This window comes from Accipiter gentilis, chromosome 6 (assembly GCF_929443795.1).
Source record: "Accipiter gentilis chromosome 6, bAccGen1.1, whole genome shotgun sequence".
NCBI classification, from domain to species: Eukaryota; Metazoa; Chordata; class Aves; order Accipitriformes; family Accipitridae; genus Astur; species Astur gentilis.
The window spans coordinates 16698842-16716052 of record NC_064885.1 but is presented as its reverse complement, the minus strand read 5'-3'; the positions used below and the strand labels follow the sequence as shown (position 1 = coordinate 16716052).

Sequence of the window (17211 nt, the reverse complement as noted above, 5' to 3'; positions counted from 1 at the left end):
TTCTAGAGGTGTTGCGTTGCTGTGCTTGAGTTGTTGGGGCTGCAGTGTGGGGTGGGAGCGTGGTGTTGGTGGTCCGAGGGGACTCTCTGAGGGGCAGGGGTGCGTGGGGATGAGAGCGGGTGTTGCCGGGGGTCACCGTGGTGGGGCAGGTGTGTGTCCTGAGGCGTGCCGCTGCTGTGCGTGTCTCAGTGAGTCAGTAGTGTGGGGCGGGAGCCTGTTGTCGGTGGCCCGAGGGGCCTCCTTGCGGGGCAGGGTAGCGTGGGGATGAGACTGGGTGTTGATGGGGGTCACCGTGGTGGGGCAGGTGTGTGTCCCAGAGGCGTGCCGCTGCTGTGCGTGTCTCAGTGAGTCTGTAGTGTGGGGTAGGAGCGTGGTTGTCGTCACCCGAGAGGGCTCTTGGCGGGGCCTGGGTTGCGTGGGGATGTGAGCGGGTGTTGCCGGGGGTCACCGCGGTGGGGCAGGTGTGTGTTCTGGAGGCGTGCCGCTGCTGTGCGTGGGTCGGTGAGGCTGTAGTGTGGGACGAGAGCCTGTTGCCGGTGGCCCGAGGGGCCTCTTTGCGGGTCAGGGCTGCGTGGGGATGAGAGCGGGTGTTGCCAGGGGTGACCGTGGTGGGGCAGGTGCGTGTTCTAGAGGCGTTCCGTTGCTGTGCGTGTCTCAGTGAGTCCGTAGCGTGGGGTAGGAGCGTGGTTGTCGTCACCCGAGAGGGCTCTTGGCGGGGACAGGGCTGCCTACGGCCATACCACCCTGAGAACGCCCGATCTCGTCTGATCTCGGAAGCTAAGCAGGGTCGGGCCCCGTTAGTACTTGGATGGGAGACCGCCTGGGAATACCGGGTGCTGTAGGCTTTTGGCCTTGGCGGAGGCCGCGGGGCGGCCCCTGTTTTCTTGCTGCGGTGTTGCGGAGGGGCAGGGGTGTGCGGGTGAGGGCCGGGGTCGCGGTGGTGGGGCAGGTGTGCTCTGCGACTGTCTGGCGCTCTGCTCTGTGGGTGGGTGGGGCTGCAGTGCGGGGTGAGAGCGTGGTTGTGGTTAGGCGAGAGGGCTTGATGTGGGGCGTGGGGATGTGTAGAGGTGATGCAGGGGGTCGACGTGGTGAAGGCAGGTGTGTGTGGGCGTTGCCTGCAGCCCCCCTCCGTGGGGCTGCAGTGTGGGGTGGGAGCGTGGTTGTGGTCGCCCGAGAGGGCTCTTGGCGGGGCAGGGTTGCGTGGGGATGTGAGCGGGTGTTGCCGGGGGTCACCGCGGTGGGGCAGGTGTGTGTTCTGGAGGCGTGCCGCTGCTGTGCGTGGGTCGGTGAGGCTGTAGTGTGGGACGAGAGCCTGTTGCCGGTGGCCCGAGGGGCCACTTTGCGGGGCAGGCGTGCGTGGGGATGAGAGCGGGTGTTGCCAGGGGTGATGGTGGTGGGGCAGGTGTGTGTCCTAGAGGTGTTCCGTTGCTGTGCGTGAGTCGGTGGGGCTGCAGTGTGGGGTGGGAGCCTGCTGTCAGTGGCACCAGGGGCCTCTTTGCGGGGCAGGGGTGCGTGGGGATGAGAGCGGGTATTGCAGGGGGTCTCCGTGGTGGGGCAGGTGTGTGTCTAGAGGCGTGCCGCTGCTGTGCGTGGGTCGGTGAGGCTGCAGTGTGGGGTAGGAGTGTGGTTGTGGTCGCCCGAGAGGGATCTTGGCGGGGCAGAGTTGCGTGGGGATGTGAACGGGTATTGCTGGGGGTCTCCGTGGTGGGGCAGGTGTGTGTTCTAGAGGTGTTGCGTTGCTGTGCTTGAGTTGTTGGGGCTGCAGTGTGGGGTGGGAGCGTGGTGCTGGTGGTCCGAGGGGACTCTCTGAGGGGCAGGGGTGCGTGGGGATGAGAGCGGGTGTTGCCGGGGGTCACCGTGGCGGGGCAGGTATGTGTCCTGAGGCGTGCCGCTGCTGTGCGTGTCTCAGTGAGTCAGTAGTGTGGGGCGGGAGCCTGTTGTCGGTGGCCCGAGGGGCCTCCTTGCGGGGCAGGGTAGCGTGGGGATGAGACTGGGTGTTGATGGGGGTCACCGTGGTGGGGCAGGTGTGTGTCCCAGAGGCGTGCCGCTGCTGTGCGTGTCTCAGTGAGTCTGTAGTGTGGGGTAGGAGCGTGGTTGTCGTCACCCGAGAGGGCTCTTGGCGGGGCCTGGGTTGCGTGGGGATGTGAGCGGGTGTTGCCGGGGGTCACCGCGGTGGGGCAGGTGTGTGTTCTGGAGGCGTGCCGCTGCTGTGCGTGGGTCGGTGAGGCTGTAGTGTGGGACGAGAGCCTGTTGCCGGTGGCCCGAGGGGCCTCTTTGCGGGTCAGGGCTGCGTGGGGATGAGAGCGGGTGTTGCCAGGGGTGACCGTGGTGGGGCAGGTGCGTGTTCTAGAGGCGTTCCGTTGCTGTGCGTGTCTCAGTGAGTCCGTAGCGTGGGGTAGGAGCGTGGTTGTCGTCACCCGAGAGGGCTCTTGGCGGGGACAGGGCTGCCTACGGCCATACCACCCTGAGAACGCCCGATCTCGTCTGATCTCGGAAGCTAAGCAGGGTCGGGCCCGGTTAGTACTTGGATGGGAGACCGCCTGGGAATACCGGGTGCTGTAGGCTTTTGGCCTTGGCGGAGGCCGCGGGGCGGCCCCTGTTTTCTTGCTGCGGTGTTGCGGAGGGGCAGGGGTGTGCGGGTGAGGGCCGGGGTCGCGGTGGTGGGGCAGGTGTGCTCTGCGACTGTCTGGCGCTCTGCTCTGTGGGTGGGTGGGGCTGCAGTGCGGGGTGAGAGCGTGGTTGTGGTTAGGCGAGAGGGCTTGATGTGGGGCGTGGGGATGTGTAGAGGTGATGCAGGGGGTCGACGTGGTGAAGGCAGGTGTGTGTGGGCGTTGCCTGCAGCCCCCCTCCGTGGGGCTGCAGTGTGGGGTGGGAGCGTGGTTGTGGTCGCCCGAGAGGGCTCTTGGCGGGGCAGGGTTGCGTGGGGATGTGAGCGGGTGTTGCCGGGGGTCACCGCGGTGGGGCAGGTGTGTGTTCTGGAGGCGTGCCGCTGCTGTGCGTGGGTCGGTGAGGCTGTAGTGTGGGACGAGAGCCTGTTGCCGGTGGCCCGAGGGGCCACTTTGCGGGGCAGGCGTGCGTGGGGATGAGAGCGGGTGTTGCCAGGGGTGATGGTGGTGGGGCAGGTGTGTGTCCTAGAGGTGTTCCGTTGCTGTGCGTGAGTCGGTGGGGCTGCAGTGTGGGGTGGGAGCCTGCTGTCAGTGGCACCAGGGGCCTCTTTGCGGGGCAGGGGTGCGTGGGGATGAGAGCGGGTATTGCAGGGGGTCTCCGTGGTGGGGCAGGTGTGTGTCTAGAGGCGTGCCGCTGCTGTGCGTGGGTCGGTGAGGCTGCAGTGTGGGGTAGGAGTGTGGTTGTGGTCGCCCGAGAGGGATCTTGGCGGGGCAGAGTTGCGTGGGGATGTGAACGGGTATTGCTGGGGGTCTCCGTGGTGGGGCAGGTGTGTGTTCTAGAGGTGTTGCGTTGCTGTGCTTGAGTTGTTGGGGCTGCAGTGTGGGGTGGGAGCGTGGTGCTGGTGGTCCGAGGGGACTCTCTGAGGGGCAGGGGTGCGTGGGGATGAGAGCGGGTGTTGCCGGGGGTCACCGTGGCGGGGCAGGTATGTGTCCTGAGGCGTGCCGCTGCTGTGCGTGTCTCAGTGAGTCAGTAGTGTGGGGCGGGAGCCTGTTGTCGGTGGCCCGAGGGGCCTCCTTGCGGGGCAGGGTAGCGTGGGGATGAGACTGGGTGTTGATGGGGGTCACCGTGGTGGGGCAGGTGTGTGTCCCAGAGGCGTGCCGCTGCTGTGCGTGTCTCAGTGAGTCTGTAGTGTGGGGTAGGAGCGTGGTTGTCGTCACCCGAGAGGGCTCTTGGCGGGGCCTGGGTTGCGTGGGGATGTGAGCGGGTGTTGCCGGGGGTCACCGCGGTGGGGCAGGTGTGTGTTCTGGAGGCGTGCCGCTGCTGTGCGTGGGTCGGTGAGGCTGTAGTGTGGGACGAGAGCCTGTTGCCGGTGGCCCGAGGGGCCTCTTTGCGGGTCAGGGCTGCGTGGGGATGAGAGCGGGTGTTGCCAGGGGTGACCGTGGTGGGGCAGGTGCGTGTTCTAGAGGCGTTCCGTTGCTGTGCGTGTCTCAGTGAGTCCGTAGCGTGGGGTAGGAGCGTGGTTGTCGTCACCCGAGAGGGCTCTTGGCGGGGACAGGGCTGCCTACGGCCATACCACCCTGAGAACGCCCGATCTCGTCTGATCTCGGAAGCTAAGCAGGGTCGGGCCCGGTTAGTACTTGGATGGGAGACCGCCTGGGAATACCGGGTGCTGTAGGCTTTTGGCCTTGGCGGAGGCCGCGGGGCGGCCCCTGTTTTCTTGCTGCGGTGTTGCGGAGGGGCAGGGGTGTGCGGGTGAGGGCCGGGGTCGCGGTGGTGGGGCAGGTGTGCTCTGCGACTGTCTGGCGCTCTGCTCTGTGGGTGGGTGGGGCTGCAGTGCGGGGTGAGAGCGTGGTTGTGGTTAGGCGAGAGGGCTTGATGTGGGGCGTGGGGATGTGTAGAGGTGATGCAGGGGGTCGACGTGGTGAAGGCAGGTGTGTGTGGGCGTTGCCTGCAGCCCCCCTCCGTGGGGCTGCAGTGTGGGGTGGGAGCGTGGTTGTGGTCGCCCGAGAGGGCTCTTGGCGGGGCAGGGTTGCGTGGGGATGTGAGCGGGTGTTGCCGGGGGTCACCGCGGTGGGGCAGGTGTGTGTTCTGGAGGCGTGCCGCTGCTGTGCGTGGGTCGGTGAGGCTGTAGTGTGGGACGAGAGCCTGTTGCCGGTGGCCCGAGGGGCCACTTTGCGGGGTAGGCGTGCGTGGGGATGAGAGCGGGTGTTGCCAGGGGTGATGGTGGTGGGGCAGGTGTGTGTCCTAGAGGTGTTCCGTTGCTGTGCGTGAGTCGGTGGGGCTGCAGTGTGGGGTGGGAGCCTGCTGTCAGTGGCACCAGGGGCCTCTTTGCGGGGCAGGGGTGCGTGGGGATGAGAGCGGGTATTGCAGGGGGTCTCCGTGGTGGGGCAGGTGTGTGTCTAGAGGCGTGCCGCTGCTGTGCGTGGGTCGGTGAGGCTGCAGTGTGGGGTAGGAGTGTGGTTGTGGTCGCCCGAGAGGGATCTTGGCGGGGCAGAGTTGCGTGGGGATGTGAACGGGTATTGCTGGGGGTCTCCGTGGTGGGGCAGGTGTGTGTTCTAGAGGTGTTGCGTTGCTGTGCTTGAGTTGTTGGGGCTGCAGTGTGGGGTGGGAGCGTGGTGCTGGTGGTCCGAGGGGACTCTCTGAGGGGCAGGGGTGCGTGGGGATGAGAGCGGGTGTTGCCGGGGGTCACCGTGGCGGGGCAGGTATGTGTCCTGAGGCGTGCCGCTGCTGTGCGTGTCTCAGTGAGTCAGTAGTGTGGGGCGGGAGCCTGTTGTCGGTGGCCCGAGGGGCCTCCTTGCGGGGCAGGGTAGCGTGGGGATGAGACTGGGTGTTGATGGGGGTGACCGTGGTGGGGCAGGTGTGTGTCCCAGAGGCGTGCCGCTGCTGTGCGTGTCTCAGTGAGTCTGTAGTGTGGGGTAGGAGCGTGGTTGTCGTCACCCGAGAGGGCTCTTGGCGGGGCCTGGGTTGCGTGGGGATGTGAGCGGGTGTTGCCGGGGGTCACCGCGGTGGGGCAGGTGTGTGTTCTGGAGGCGTGCCGCTGCTGTGCGTGGGTCGGTGAGGCTGTAGTGTGGGACGAGAGCCTGTTGCCGGTGGCCCGAGGGGCCTCTTTGCGGGTCAGGGCTGCGTGGGGATGAGAGCGGGTGTTGCCAGGGGTGACCGTGGTGGGGCAGGTGCGTGTTCTAGAGGCGTTCCGTTGCTGTGCGTGTCTCAGTGAGTCCGTAGCGTGGGGTAGGAGCGTGGTTGTCGTCACCCGAGAGGGCTCTTGGCGGGGACAGGGCTGCCTACGGCCATACCACCCTGAGAACGCCCGATCTCGTCTGATCTCGGAAGCTAAGCAGGGTCGGGCCCGGTTAGTACTTGGATGGGAGACCGCCTGGGAATACCGGGTGCTGTAGGCTTTTGGCCTTGGCGGAGGCCGCGGGGCGGCCCCTGTTTTCTTGCTGCGGTGTTGCGGAGGGGCAGGGGTGTGCGGGTGAGGGCCGGGGTCGCGGTGGTGGGGCAGGTGTGCTCTGCGACTGTCTGGCGCTCTGCTCTGTGGGTGGGTGGGGCTGCAGTGCGGGGTGAGAGCGTGGTTGTGGTTAGGCGAGAGGGCTTGATGTGGGGCGTGGGGATGTGTAGAGGTGATGCAGGGGGTCGACGTGGTGAAGGCAGGTGTGTGTGGGCGTTGCCTGCAGCCCCCCTCCGTGGGGCTGCAGTGTGGGGTGGGAGCGTGGTTGTGGTCGCCCGAGAGGGCTCTTGGCGGGGCAGGGTTGCGTGGGGATGTGAGCGGGTGTTGCCGGGGGTCACCGCGGTGGGGCAGGTGTGTGTTCTGGAGGCGTGCCGCTGCTGTGCGTGGGTCGGTGAGGCTGTAGTGTGGGACGAGAGCCTGTTGCCGGTGGCCCGAGGGGCCACTTTGCGGGGCAGGTGTGCGTGGGGATGAGAGCGGGTGTTGCCAGGGGTGATGGTGGTGGGGCAGGTGTGTGTCCTAGAGGTGTTCCGTTGCTGTGCGTGAGTCGGTGGGGCTGCAGTGTGGGGTGGGAGCCTGCTGTCAGTGGCACCAGGGGCCTCTTTGCGGGGCAGGGGTGCGTGGGGATGAGAGCGGGTATTGCAGGGGGTCTCCGTGGTGGGGCAGGTGTGTGTCTAGAGGCGTGCCGCTGCTGTGCGTGGGTCGGTGAGGCTGCAGTGTGGGGTAGGAGTGTGGTTGTGGTCGCCCGAGAGGGATCTTGGCGGGGCAGAGTTGCGTGGGGATGTGAACGGGTATTGCTGGGGGTCTCCGTGGTGGGGCAGGTGTGTGTTCTAGAGGTGTTGCGTTGCTGTGCTTGAGTTGTTGGGGCTGCAGTGTGGGGTGGGAGCGTGGTGTTGGTGGTCCGAGGGGACTCTCTGAGGGGCAGGGGTGCGTGGGGATGAGAGCGGGTGTTGCCGGGGGTCACCGTGGTGGGGCAGGTGTGTGTCCTGAGGCGTGCCGCTGCTGTGCGTGTCTCAGTGAGTCAGTAGTGTGGGGCGGGAGCCTGTTGTCGGTGGCCCGAGGGGCCTCCTTGCGGGGCAGGGTAGCGTGGGGATGAGACTGGGTGTTGATGGGGGTCACCGTGGTGGGGCAGGTGTGTGTCCCAGAGGCGTGCCGCTGCTGTGCGTGTCTCAGTGAGTCTGTAGTGTGGGGTAGGAGCGTGGTTGTCGTCACCCGAGAGGGCTCTTGGCGGGGCCTGGGTTGCGTGGGGATGTGAGCGGGTGTTGCCGGGGGTCACCGCGGTGGGGCAGGTGTGTGTTCTGGAGGCGTGCCGCTGCTGTGCGTGGGTCGGTGAGGCTGTAGTGTGGGACGAGAGCCTGTTGCCGGTGGCCCGAGGGGCCTCTTTGCGGGTCAGGGCTGCGTGGGGATGAGAGCGGGTGTTGCCAGGGGTGACCGTGGTGGGGCAGGTGCGTGTTCTAGAGGCGTTCCGTTGCTGTGCGTGTCTCAGTGAGTCCGTAGCGTGGGGTAGGAGCGTGGTTGTCGTCACCCGAGAGGGCTCTTGGCGGGGACAGGGTTGCGTGGGGATGTGAGCGGATGTTGCCGGGGGTCACCGCGGTGGGGCAGGTGTGTGTTCTGGAGGCGTGCCGCTGCTGTGCGTGGGTCGGTGAGGCTGTAGTGTGGGACGAGAGCCTGTTGCCGGTGGCCCGAGGGGCCTCTTTGCGGGGCAGGGTAGCGTGGGGATGAGATTGGGTGTTGATGGGGGTCACCGTGGTGGGGCAGGTGTGTGTCCCAGAGGCGTGCCGCTGCTGTGCGTGTCTCAGTGAGTCTGTAGTGTGGGGTAGGAGCGTGGTTGTCGTCACCCGAGAGGGCTCTTGGCGGGGCCTGGGTTGCGTGGGGATGTGAGCGGATGTTGCCGGGGGTCACCGCGGTGGGGCAGGTGTTTGTTCTGGAGGCGTGCCGCTGCTGCGCGTGGGTCGGTGAGGCTGTAGTGTGGGACGAGAGCCTGTTGCCGGTGGCCCGAGGGGCCTCTTTGCGGGTCAGGGCTGCGTGGGGATGAGAGCGGGTGTTGCCAGGGGTGACCGTGGTGGGGCAGGTGCGTGTTCTAGAGGCGTTCCGTTGCTGTGCGTGTCTCAGTGAGTCCGTAGCGTGGGGTAGGAGCGTGGTTGTCGTCACCCGAGAGGGCTCTTGGCGGGGACAGGGCTGCCTACGGCCATACCACCCTGAGAACGCCCGATCTCGTCTGATCTCGGAAGCTAAGCAGGGTCGGGCCCGGTTAGTACTTGGATGGGAGACCGCCTGGGAATACCGGGTGCTGTAGGCTTTTGGCCTTGGCGGAGGCCGCGGGGCGGCCCCTGTTTTCTTGCTGCGGTGTTGCGGAGGGGCAGGGGTGTGCGGGTGAGGGCCGGGGTCGCGGTGGTGGGGCAGGTGTGCTCTGCGACTGTCTGGCGCTCTGCTCTGTGGGTGGGTGGGGCTGCAGTGCGGGGTGAGAGCGTGGTTGTGGTTAGGCGAGAGGGCTTGATGTGGGGCGTGGGGATGTGTAGAGGTGATGCAGGGGGTCGACGTGGTGAAGGCAGGTGTGTGTGGGTGTTGCCTGCAGCCCCCCTCCGTGGGGCTGCAGTGTGGGGTGGGAGCGTGGTTGTGGTCGCCCGAGAGGGCTCTTGGCGGGGCAGGGTTGCGTGGGGATGTGAGCGGGTGTTGCCGGGGGTCACCGCGGTGGGGCAGGTGTGTGTTCTGGAGGCGTGCCGCTGCTGTGCGTGGGTCGGTGAGGCTGTAGTGTGGGACGAGAGCCTGTTGCCGGTGGCCCGAGGGGCCACTTTGCGGGGCAGGTGTGCGTGGGGATGAGAGCGGGTGTTGCCAGGGGTGCTGGTGGTGGGGCAGGTGTGTGTCCTAGAGGTGTTCCGTTGCTGTGCGTGAGTCGGTGGGGCTGCAGTGTGGGGTGGGAGCCTGCTGTCAGTGGCACCAGGGGCCTCTTTGCGGGGCAGGGGTGCGTGGGGATGAGAGCGGGTATTGCAGGGGGTCTCCGTGGTGGGGCAGGTGTGTGTCTAGAGGCGTGCCGCTGCTGTGCGTGGGTCGGTGAGGCTGCAGTGTGGGGTAGGAGTGTGGTTGTGGTCGCCCGAGAGGGATCTTGGCGGGGCAGAGTTGCGTGGGGATGTGAACGGGTATTGCTGGGGGTCTCCGTGGTGGGGCAGGTGTGTGTTCTAGAGGTGTTGCGTTGCTGTGCTTGAGTTGTTGGGGCTGCAGTGTGGGGTGGGAGCGTGGTGCTGGTGGTCCGAGGGGACTCTCTGAGGGGCAGGGGTGCGTGGGGATGAGAGCGGGTGTTGCCGGGGGTCACCGTGGTGGGGCAGGTGTGTGTCCTGAGGCGTGCCGCAGCTGTGTGTGTCTCAGTGAGTCAGTAGTGAGGGGCGGGAGCCTGTTGTCGGTGGCCCGAGGGGCCTCCTTGCGGGGCAGGGTAGCGTGGGGATGAGACTGGGTGTTGATGGGGGTCACCGTGGTGGGGCAGGTGTGTGTCCCAGAGGCGTGCCGCTGCTGTGCGTGTCTCAGTGAGTCTGTAGTGTGAGGTAGGAGCGTGGTTGTCGTCACCCGAGAGGGCTCTTGGCGGGGCCTGGGTTGCGTGGGGATGTGAGCGGATGTTGCCGGGGGTCACCGCGGTGGGGCAGGTGTGTGTTCTGGAGGCGTGCCGCTGCTGTGCGTGGGTCGGTGAGGCTGTAGTGTGGGACGAGAGCCTGTTGCCGGTGGCCCGAGGGGCCTCTTTGCGGGTCAGGGCGGCGTGGGGATGAGAGCGGGTGTTGCCAGGGGTGACCGTGGTGGGGCAGGTGCGTGTTCTAGAGGCGTTCCGTTGCTGTGCGTGTCTCAGTGAGTCCGTAGCGTGGGGTAGGAGCGTGGTTGTCGTCACCCGAGAGGGCTCTTGGCGGGGACAGGGCTGCCTACGGCCATACCACCCTGAGAACGCCCGATCTCGTCTGATCTCGGAAGCTAAGCAGGGTCGGGCCCGGTTAGTACTTGGATGGGAGACCGCGTGGGAATACCGGGTGCTGTAGGCTTTTGGCCTTGGCGGAGGCCGCGGGGCGGCCCCTGTTTTCTTGCTGCGGTGTTGCGGAGGGGCAGGGGTGTGCGGGTGAGGGCCGGGGTCGCGGTGGTGGGGCAGGTGTGCTCTGCGACTGTCTGGCGCTCTGCTCTGTGGGTGGGTGGGGCTGCAGTGCGGGGTGAGAGCGTGGTTGTGGTTAGGCGAGAGGGCTTGATGTGGGGCGTGGGGATGTGTAGAGGTGATGCAGGGGGTCGACGTGGTGAGGGCAGGTGTGTGTGGGTGTTGCCTGCAGCCCCCCTCCGTGGGGCTGCAGTGTGGGGTGGGAGCGTGGTTGTGGTCGCCCGAGAGGGCTCTTGGCGGGGCAGGGTTGCGTGGGGATGTGAGCGGGTGTTGCCGGGGGTCACCGCGGTGGGGCAGGTGTGTGTTCTGGAGGCGTGCCGCTGCTGTGCGTGGGTCGGTGAGGCTGTAGTGTGGGACGAGAGCCTGTTGCCGGTGGCCCGAGGGGCCTCTTTGCGGGTCAGGGCTGCGTGGGGATGAGAGCGGGTGTTGCCAGGGGTGACCGTGGTGGGGCAGGTGCGTGTTCTAGAGGCGTTCCGTTGCTGTGCGTGTCTCAGTGAGTCCGTAGCGTGGGGTAGGAGCGTGGTTGTCGTCACCCGAGAGGGCTCTTGGCGGGGACAGGGCTGCCTACGGCCATACCACCCTGAGAACGCCCGATCTCGTCTGATCTCGGAAGCTAAGCAGGGTCGGGCCCGGTTAGTACTTGGATGGGAGACCGCCTGGGAATACCGGGTGCTGTAGGCTTTTGGCCTTGGCGGAGGCCGCGGGGCGGCCCCTGTTTTCTTGCTGCGGTGTTGCGGAGGGGCAGGGGTGTGCGGGTGAGGGCCGGGGTCGCGGTGGTGGGGCAGGTGTGCTCTGCGACTGTCTGGCGCTCTGCTCTGTGGGTGGGTGGGGCTGCAGTGCGGGGTGAGAGCGTGGTTGTGGTTAGGCGAGAGGGCTTGATGTGGGGCGTGGGGATGTGTAGAGGTGATGCAGGGGGTCGACGTGGTGAAGGCAGGTGTGTGTGGGTGTTGCCTGCAGCCCCCCTCCGTGGGGCTGCAGTGTGGGGTGGGAGCGTGGTTGTGGTCGCCCGAGAGGGCTCTTGGCGGGGCAGGGTTGCGTGGGGATGTGAGCGGGTGTTGCCGGGGGTCACCGCGGTGGGGCAGGTGTGTGTTCTGGAGGCGTGCCGCTGCTGTGCGTGGGTCGGTGAGGCTGTAGTGTGGGACGAGAGCCTGTTGCCGGTGGCCCGAGGGGCCACTTTGCGGGGCAGGCGTGCGTGGGGATGAGAGCGGGTGTTGCCAGGGGTGATGGTGGTGGGGCAGGTGTGTGTCCTAGAGGTGTTCCGTTGCTGTGCGTGAGTCGGTGGGGCTGCAGTGTGGGGTGGGAGCCTGCTGTCAGTGGCACCAGGGGCCTCTTTGCGGGGCAGGGGTGCGTGGGGATGAGAGCGGGTATTGCAGGGGGTCTCCGTGGTGGGGCAGGTGTGTGTCTAGAGGCGTGCCGCTGCTGTGCGTGGGTCGGTGAGGCTGCAGTGTGGGGTAGGAGTGTGGTTGTGGTCGCCCGAGAGGGATCTTGGCGGGGCAGAGTTGCGTGGGGATGTGAACGGGTATTGCTGGGGGTCTCCGTGGTGGGGCAGGTGTGTGTTCTAGAGGTGTTGCGTTGCTGTGCTTGAGTTGTTGGGGCTGCAGTGTGGGGTGGGAGCGTGGTGCTGGTGGTCCGAGGGGACTCTCTGAGGGGCAGGGGTGCGTGGGGATGAGAGCGGGTGTTGCCGGGGGTCACCGTGGTGGGGCAGGTGTGTGTCCTGAGGCGTGCCGCTGCTGTGCGTGTCTCAGTGAGTCAGTAGTGTGGGGCGGGAGCCTGTTGTCGGTGGCCCGAGGGGCCTCCTTGCGGGGCAGGGTAGCGTGGGGATGAGACTGGGTGTTGATGGGGGTCACCGTGGTGGGGCAGGTGTGTGTCCCAGAGGCGTGCCGCTGCTGTGCGTGTCTCAGTGAGTCTGTAGTGTGGGGTAGGAGCGTGGTTGTCGTCACCCGAGAGGGCTCTTGGCGGGGCCTGGGTTGCGTGGGGATGTGAGCGGATGTTGCCGGGGGTCACCGCGGTGGGGCAGGTGTGTGTTCTGGAGGCGTGCCGCTGCTGTGCGTGGGTCGGTGAGGCTGTAGTGTGGGACGAGAGCCTGTTGCCGGTGGCCCGAGGGGCCTCTTTGCGGGGCAGGGTAGCGTGGGGATGAGATTGGGTGTTGATGGGGGTCACCGTGGTGGGGCAGGTGTGTGTCCCAGAGGCGTGCCGCTGCTGTGCGTGTCTCAGTGAGTCTGTAGTGTGGGGTAGGAGCGTGGTTGTCGTCACCCGAGAGGGCTCTTGGCGGGGCCTGGGTTGCGTGGGGATGTGAGCGGATGTTGCCGGGGGTCACCGCGGTGGGGCAGGTGTTTGTTCTGGAGGCGTGCCGCTGCTGCGCGTGGGTCGGTGAGGCTGTAGTGTGGGACGAGAGCCTGTTGCCGGTGGCCTGAGGGGCCTCTTTGCGGGTCAGGGCTGCGTGGGGATGAGAGCGGGTGTTGCCAGGGGTGACCGTGGTGGGGCAGGTGCGTGTTCTAGAGGCGTTCCGTTGCTGTGCGTGTCTCAGTGAGTCCGTAGCGTGGGGTAGGAGCGTGGTTGTCGTCACCCGAGAGGGCTCTTGGCGGGGACAGGGCTGCCTACGGCCATACCACCCTGAGAACGCCCGATCTCGTCTGATCTCGGAAGCTAAGCAGGGTCGGGCCCGGTTAGTACTTGGATGGGAGACCGCCTGGGAATACCGGGTGCTGTAGGCTTTTGGCCTTGGCGGAGGCCGCGGGGCGGCCCCTGTTTTCTTGCTGCGGTGTTGCGGAGGGGCAGGGGTGTGCGGGTGAGGGCCGGGGTCGCGGTGGTGGGGCAGGTGTGCTCTGCGACTGTCTGGCGCTCTGCTCTGTGGGTGGGTGGGGCTGCAGTGCGGGGTGAGAGCGTGGTTGTGGTTAGGCGAGAGGGCTTGATGTGGGGCGTGGGGATGTGTAGAGGTGATGCAGGGGGTCGACGTGGTGAAGGCAGGTGTGTGTGGGTGTTGCCTGCAGCCCCCCTCCGTGGGGCTGCAGTGTGGGGTGGGAGCGTGGTTGTGGTCGCCCGAGAGGGCTCTTGGCGGGGCAGGGTTGCGTGGGGATGTGAGCGGGTGTTGCCGGGGGTCACCGCGGTGGGGCAGGTGTGTGTTCTGGAGGCGTGCCGCTGCTGTGCGTGGGTCGGTGAGGCTGTAGTGTGGGACGAGAGCCTGTTGCCGGTGGCCCGAGGGGCCACTTTGCGGGGCAGGCGTGCGTGGGGATGAGAGCGGGTGTTGCCAGGGGTGATGGTGGTGGGGCAGGTGTGTGTCCTAGAGGTGTTCCGTTGCTGTGCGTGAGTCGGTGGGGCTGCAGTGTGGGGTGGGAGCCTGCTGTCAGTGGCACCAGGGGCCTCTTTGCGGGGCAGGGGTGCGTGGGGATGAGAGCGGGTATTGCAGGGGGTCTCCGTGGTGGGGCAGGTGTGTGTCTAGAGGCGTGCCGCTGCTGTGCGTGGGTCGGTGAGGCTGCAGTGTGGGGTAGGAGTGTGGTTGTGGTCGCCCGAGAGGGATCTTGGCGGGGCAGAGTTGCGTGGGGATGTGAACGGGTATTGCTGGGGGTCTCCGTGGTGGGGCAGGTGTGTGTTCTAGAGGTGTTGCGTTGCTGTGCTTGAGTTGTTGGGGCTGCAGTGTGGGGTGGGAGCGTGGTGCTGGTGGTCCGAGGGGACTCTCTGAGGGGCAGGGGTGCGTGGGGATGAGAGCGGGTGTTGCCGGGGGTCACCGTGGTGGGGCAGGTGTGTGTCCTGAGGCGTGCCGCTGCTGTGCGTGTCTCAGTGAGTCAGTAGTGTGGGGCGGGAGCCTGTTGTCGGTGGCCCGAGGGGCCTCCTTGCGGGGCAGGGTAGCGTGGGGATGAGACTGGGTGTTGATGGGGGTCACCGTGGTGGGGCAGGTGTGTGTCCCAGAGGCGTGCCGCTGCTGTGCGTGTCTCAGTGAGTCTGTAGTGTGGGGTAGGAGCGTGGTTGTCGTCACCCGAGAGGGCTCTTGGCGGGGCCTGGGTTGCGTGGGGATGTGAGCGGATGTTGCCGGGGGTCACCGCGGTGGGGCAGGTGTGTGTTCTGGAGGCGTGCCGCTGCTGTGCGTGGGTCGGTGAGGCTGTAGTGTGGGACGAGAGCCTGTTGCCGGTGGCCCGAGGGGCCTCTTTGCGGGGCAGGGTAGCGTGGGGATGAGATTGGGTGTTGATGGGGGTCACCGTGGTGGGGCAGGTGTGTGTCCCAGAGGCGTGCCGCTGCTGTGCGTGTCTCAGTGAGTCTGTAGTGTGGGGTAGGAGCGTGGTTGTCGTCACCCGAGAGGGCTCTTGGCGGGGCCTGGGTTGCGTGGGGATGTGAGCGGATGTTGCCGGGGGTCACCGCGGTGGGGCAGGTGTTTGTTCTGGAGGCGTGCCGCTGCTGCGCGTGGGTCGGTGAGGCTGTAGTGTGGGACGAGAGCCTGTTGCCGGTGGCCTGAGGGGCCTCTTTGCGGGTCAGGGCTGCGTGGGGATGAGAGCGGGTGTTGCCAGGGGTGACCGTGGTGGGGCAGGTGCGTGTTCTAGAGGCGTTCCGTTGCTGTGCGTGTCTCAGTGAGTCCGTAGCGTGGGGTAGGAGCGTGGTTGTCGTCACCCGAGAGGGCTCTTGGCGGGGACAGGGCTGCCTACGGCCATACCACCCTGAGAACGCCCGATCTCGTCTGATCTCGGAAGCTAAGCAGGGTCGGGCCCGGTTAGTACTTGGATGGGAGACCGCCTGGGAATACCGGGTGCTGTAGGCTTTTGGCCTTGGCGGAGGCCGCGGGGCGGCCCCTGTTTTCTTGCTGCGGTGTTGCGGAGGGGCAGGGGTGTGCGGGTGAGGGCCGGGGTCGCGGTGGTGGGGCAGGTGTGCTCTGCGACTGTCTGGCGCTCTGCTCTGTGGGTGGGTGGGGCTGCAGTGCGGGGTGAGAGCGTGGTTGTGGTTAGGCGAGAGGGCTTGATGTGGGGCGTGGGGATGTGTAGAGGTGATGCAGGGGGTCGACGTGGTGAAGGCAGGTGTGTGTGGGTGTTGCCTGCAGCCCCCCTCCGTGGGGCTGCAGTGTGGGGTGGGAGCGTGGTTGTGGTCGCCCGAGAGGGCTCTTGGCGGGGCAGGGTTGCGTGGGGATGTGAGCGGGTGTTGCCGGGGGTCACCGCGGTGGGGCAGGTGTGTGTTCTGGAGGCGTGCCGCTGCTGTGCGTGGGTCGGTGAGGCTGTAGTGTGGGACGAGAGCCTGTTGCCGGTGGCCCGAGGGGCCACTTTGCGGGGCAGGTGTGCGTGGGGATGAGAGCGGGTGTTGCCAGGGGTGCTGGTGGTGGGGCAGGTGTGTGTCCTAGAGGTGTTCCGTTGCTGTGCGTGAGTCGGTGGGGCTGCAGTGTGGGGTGGGAGCCTGCTGTCAGTGGCACCAGGGGCCTCTTTGCGGGGCAGGGGTGCGTGGGGATGAGAGCGGGTATTGCAGGGGGTCTCCGTGGTGGGGCAGGTGTGTGTCTAGAGGCGTGCCGCTGCTGTGCGTGGGTCGGTGAGGCTGCAGTGTGGGGTAGGAGTGTGGTTGTGGTCGCCCGAGAGGGATCTTGGCGGGGCAGAGTTGCGTGGGGATGTGAACGGGTATTGCTGGGGGTCTCCGTGGTGGGGCAGGTGTGTGTTCTAGAGGTGTTGCGTTGCTGTGCTTGAGTTGTTGGGGCTGCAGTGTGGGGTGGGAGCGTGGTGCTGGTGGTCCGAGGGGACTCTCTGAGGGGCAGGGGTGCGTGGGGATGAGAGCGGGTGTTGCCGGGGGTCACCGGGGTGGGGCAGGTGTGTGTCCTGAGGCGTGCCGCTGCTGTGCGTGTCTCAGTGAGTCAGTAGTGTGGGGCGGGAGCCTGTTGTCGGTGGCCCGAGGGGCCTCCTTGCGGGGCAGGGTAGCGTGGGGATGAGACTGGGTGTTGATGGGGGTCACCGTGGTGGGGCAGGTGTGTGTCCCAGAGGCGTGCCGCTGCTGTGCGTGTCTCAGTGAGTCTGTAGTGTGGGGTAGGAGCGTGGTTGTCGTCACCCGAGAGGGCCTTTGGCGGGGCCTGGGTTGCGTGGGGATGTGAGCGGGTGTTGCCGGGGGTCACCGCGGTGGGGCAGGTGTGTGTTCTGGAGGCGTGCCGCTGCTGTGCGTGGGTCGGTGAGGCTGTAGTGTGGGACGAGAGCCTGTTGCCGGTGGCCCGAGGGGCCTCTTTGCGGGTCAGGGCTGCGTGGGGATGAGAGCGGGTGTTGCCAGGGGTGACCGTGGTGGGGCAGGTGCGTGTTCTAGAGGCGTTCCGTTGCTGTGCGTGTCTCAGTGAGTCCGTAGCGTGGGGTAGGAGCGTGGTTGTCGTCACCCGAGAGGGCTCTTGGCGGGGACAGGGCTGCCTACGGCCATACCACCCTGAGAACGCCCGATCTCGTCTGATCTCGGAAGCTAAGCAGGGTCGGGCCCGGTTAGTACTTGGATGGGAGACCGCCTGGGAATACCGGGTGCTGTAGGCTTTTGGCCTTGGCGGAGGCCGCGGGGCGGCCCCTGTTTTCTTGCTGCGGTGTTGCGGAGGGGCAGGGGTGTGCGGGTGAGGGCCGGGGTCGCGGTGGTGGGGCAGGTGTGCTCTGCGACTGTCTGGCGCTCTGCTCTGTGGGTGGGTGGGGCTGCAGTGCGGGGTGAGAGCGTGGTTGTGGTTAGGCGAGAGGGCTTGATGTGGGGCGTGGGGATGTGTAGAGGTGATGCAGGGGGTCGACGTGGTGAAGGCAGGTGTGTGTGGGCGTTGCCTGCAGCCCCCCTCCGTGGGGCTGCAGTGTGGGGTGGGAGCGTGGTTGTGGTCGCCCGAGAGGGCTCTTGGCGGGGCAGGGTTGCGTGGGGATGTGAGCGGGTGTTGCCGGGGGTCACCGCGGTGGGGCAGGTGTGTGTTCTGGAGGCGTGCCGCTGCTGTGCGTGGGTCGGTGAGGCTGTAGTGTGGGACGAGAGCCTGTTGCCGGTGGCCCGAGGGGCCACTTTGCGGGGCAGGTGTGCGTGGGGATGAGAGCGGGTGTTGCCAGGGGTGATGGTGGTGGGGCAGGTGTGTGTCCTA

The 17211-nt window shown here is 67.0% G+C and overlaps 10 non-coding genes across 10 annotated transcripts; all 10 read left to right on the top strand.

The window, feature by feature from the left end:
• Positions 1–726: 726 nt before the first annotated feature.
• Positions 727–845, top strand: LOC126040080 (5S ribosomal RNA). Its single transcript, XR_007506501.1, has one exon. It is a non-coding gene; the product is annotated as a 5S ribosomal RNA (ribosomal RNA).
• Positions 846–2446: 1601 nt separating this feature from the next.
• Positions 2447–2565, top strand: LOC126040173 (5S ribosomal RNA). Its single transcript, XR_007506591.1, has one exon. It is a non-coding gene; the product is annotated as a 5S ribosomal RNA (ribosomal RNA).
• Positions 2566–4166: 1601 nt separating this feature from the next.
• On the top strand, positions 4167–4285 carry LOC126040172 (5S ribosomal RNA). The gene has a single exon (XR_007506590.1). It is a non-coding gene; the product is annotated as a 5S ribosomal RNA (ribosomal RNA).
• A 1601-nt stretch (positions 4286–5886) lies between these two features.
• LOC126040170 (5S ribosomal RNA) lies at positions 5887–6005 on the top strand. The gene has a single exon (XR_007506588.1). It is a non-coding gene; the product is annotated as a 5S ribosomal RNA (ribosomal RNA).
• Positions 6006–8232: 2227 nt separating this feature from the next.
• Positions 8233–8351, top strand: LOC126040169 (5S ribosomal RNA). The gene has a single exon (XR_007506587.1). It is a non-coding gene; the product is annotated as a 5S ribosomal RNA (ribosomal RNA).
• Positions 8352–9952: 1601 nt separating this feature from the next.
• On the top strand, positions 9953–10071 carry LOC126040062 (5S ribosomal RNA). The gene has a single exon (XR_007506484.1). It is a non-coding gene; the product is annotated as a 5S ribosomal RNA (ribosomal RNA).
• A 666-nt stretch (positions 10072–10737) lies between these two features.
• On the top strand, positions 10738–10856 carry LOC126040168 (5S ribosomal RNA). Its single transcript, XR_007506586.1, has one exon. It is a non-coding gene; the product is annotated as a 5S ribosomal RNA (ribosomal RNA).
• A 1914-nt stretch (positions 10857–12770) lies between these two features.
• LOC126040167 (5S ribosomal RNA) lies at positions 12771–12889 on the top strand. Its single transcript, XR_007506585.1, has one exon. It is a non-coding gene; the product is annotated as a 5S ribosomal RNA (ribosomal RNA).
• Positions 12890–14803: 1914 nt separating this feature from the next.
• LOC126040166 (5S ribosomal RNA) lies at positions 14804–14922 on the top strand. The gene has a single exon (XR_007506584.1). It is a non-coding gene; the product is annotated as a 5S ribosomal RNA (ribosomal RNA).
• Positions 14923–16523: 1601 nt separating this feature from the next.
• On the top strand, positions 16524–16642 carry LOC126040165 (5S ribosomal RNA). The gene has a single exon (XR_007506583.1). It is a non-coding gene; the product is annotated as a 5S ribosomal RNA (ribosomal RNA).
• Positions 16643–17211: the final 569 nt, after the last annotated feature.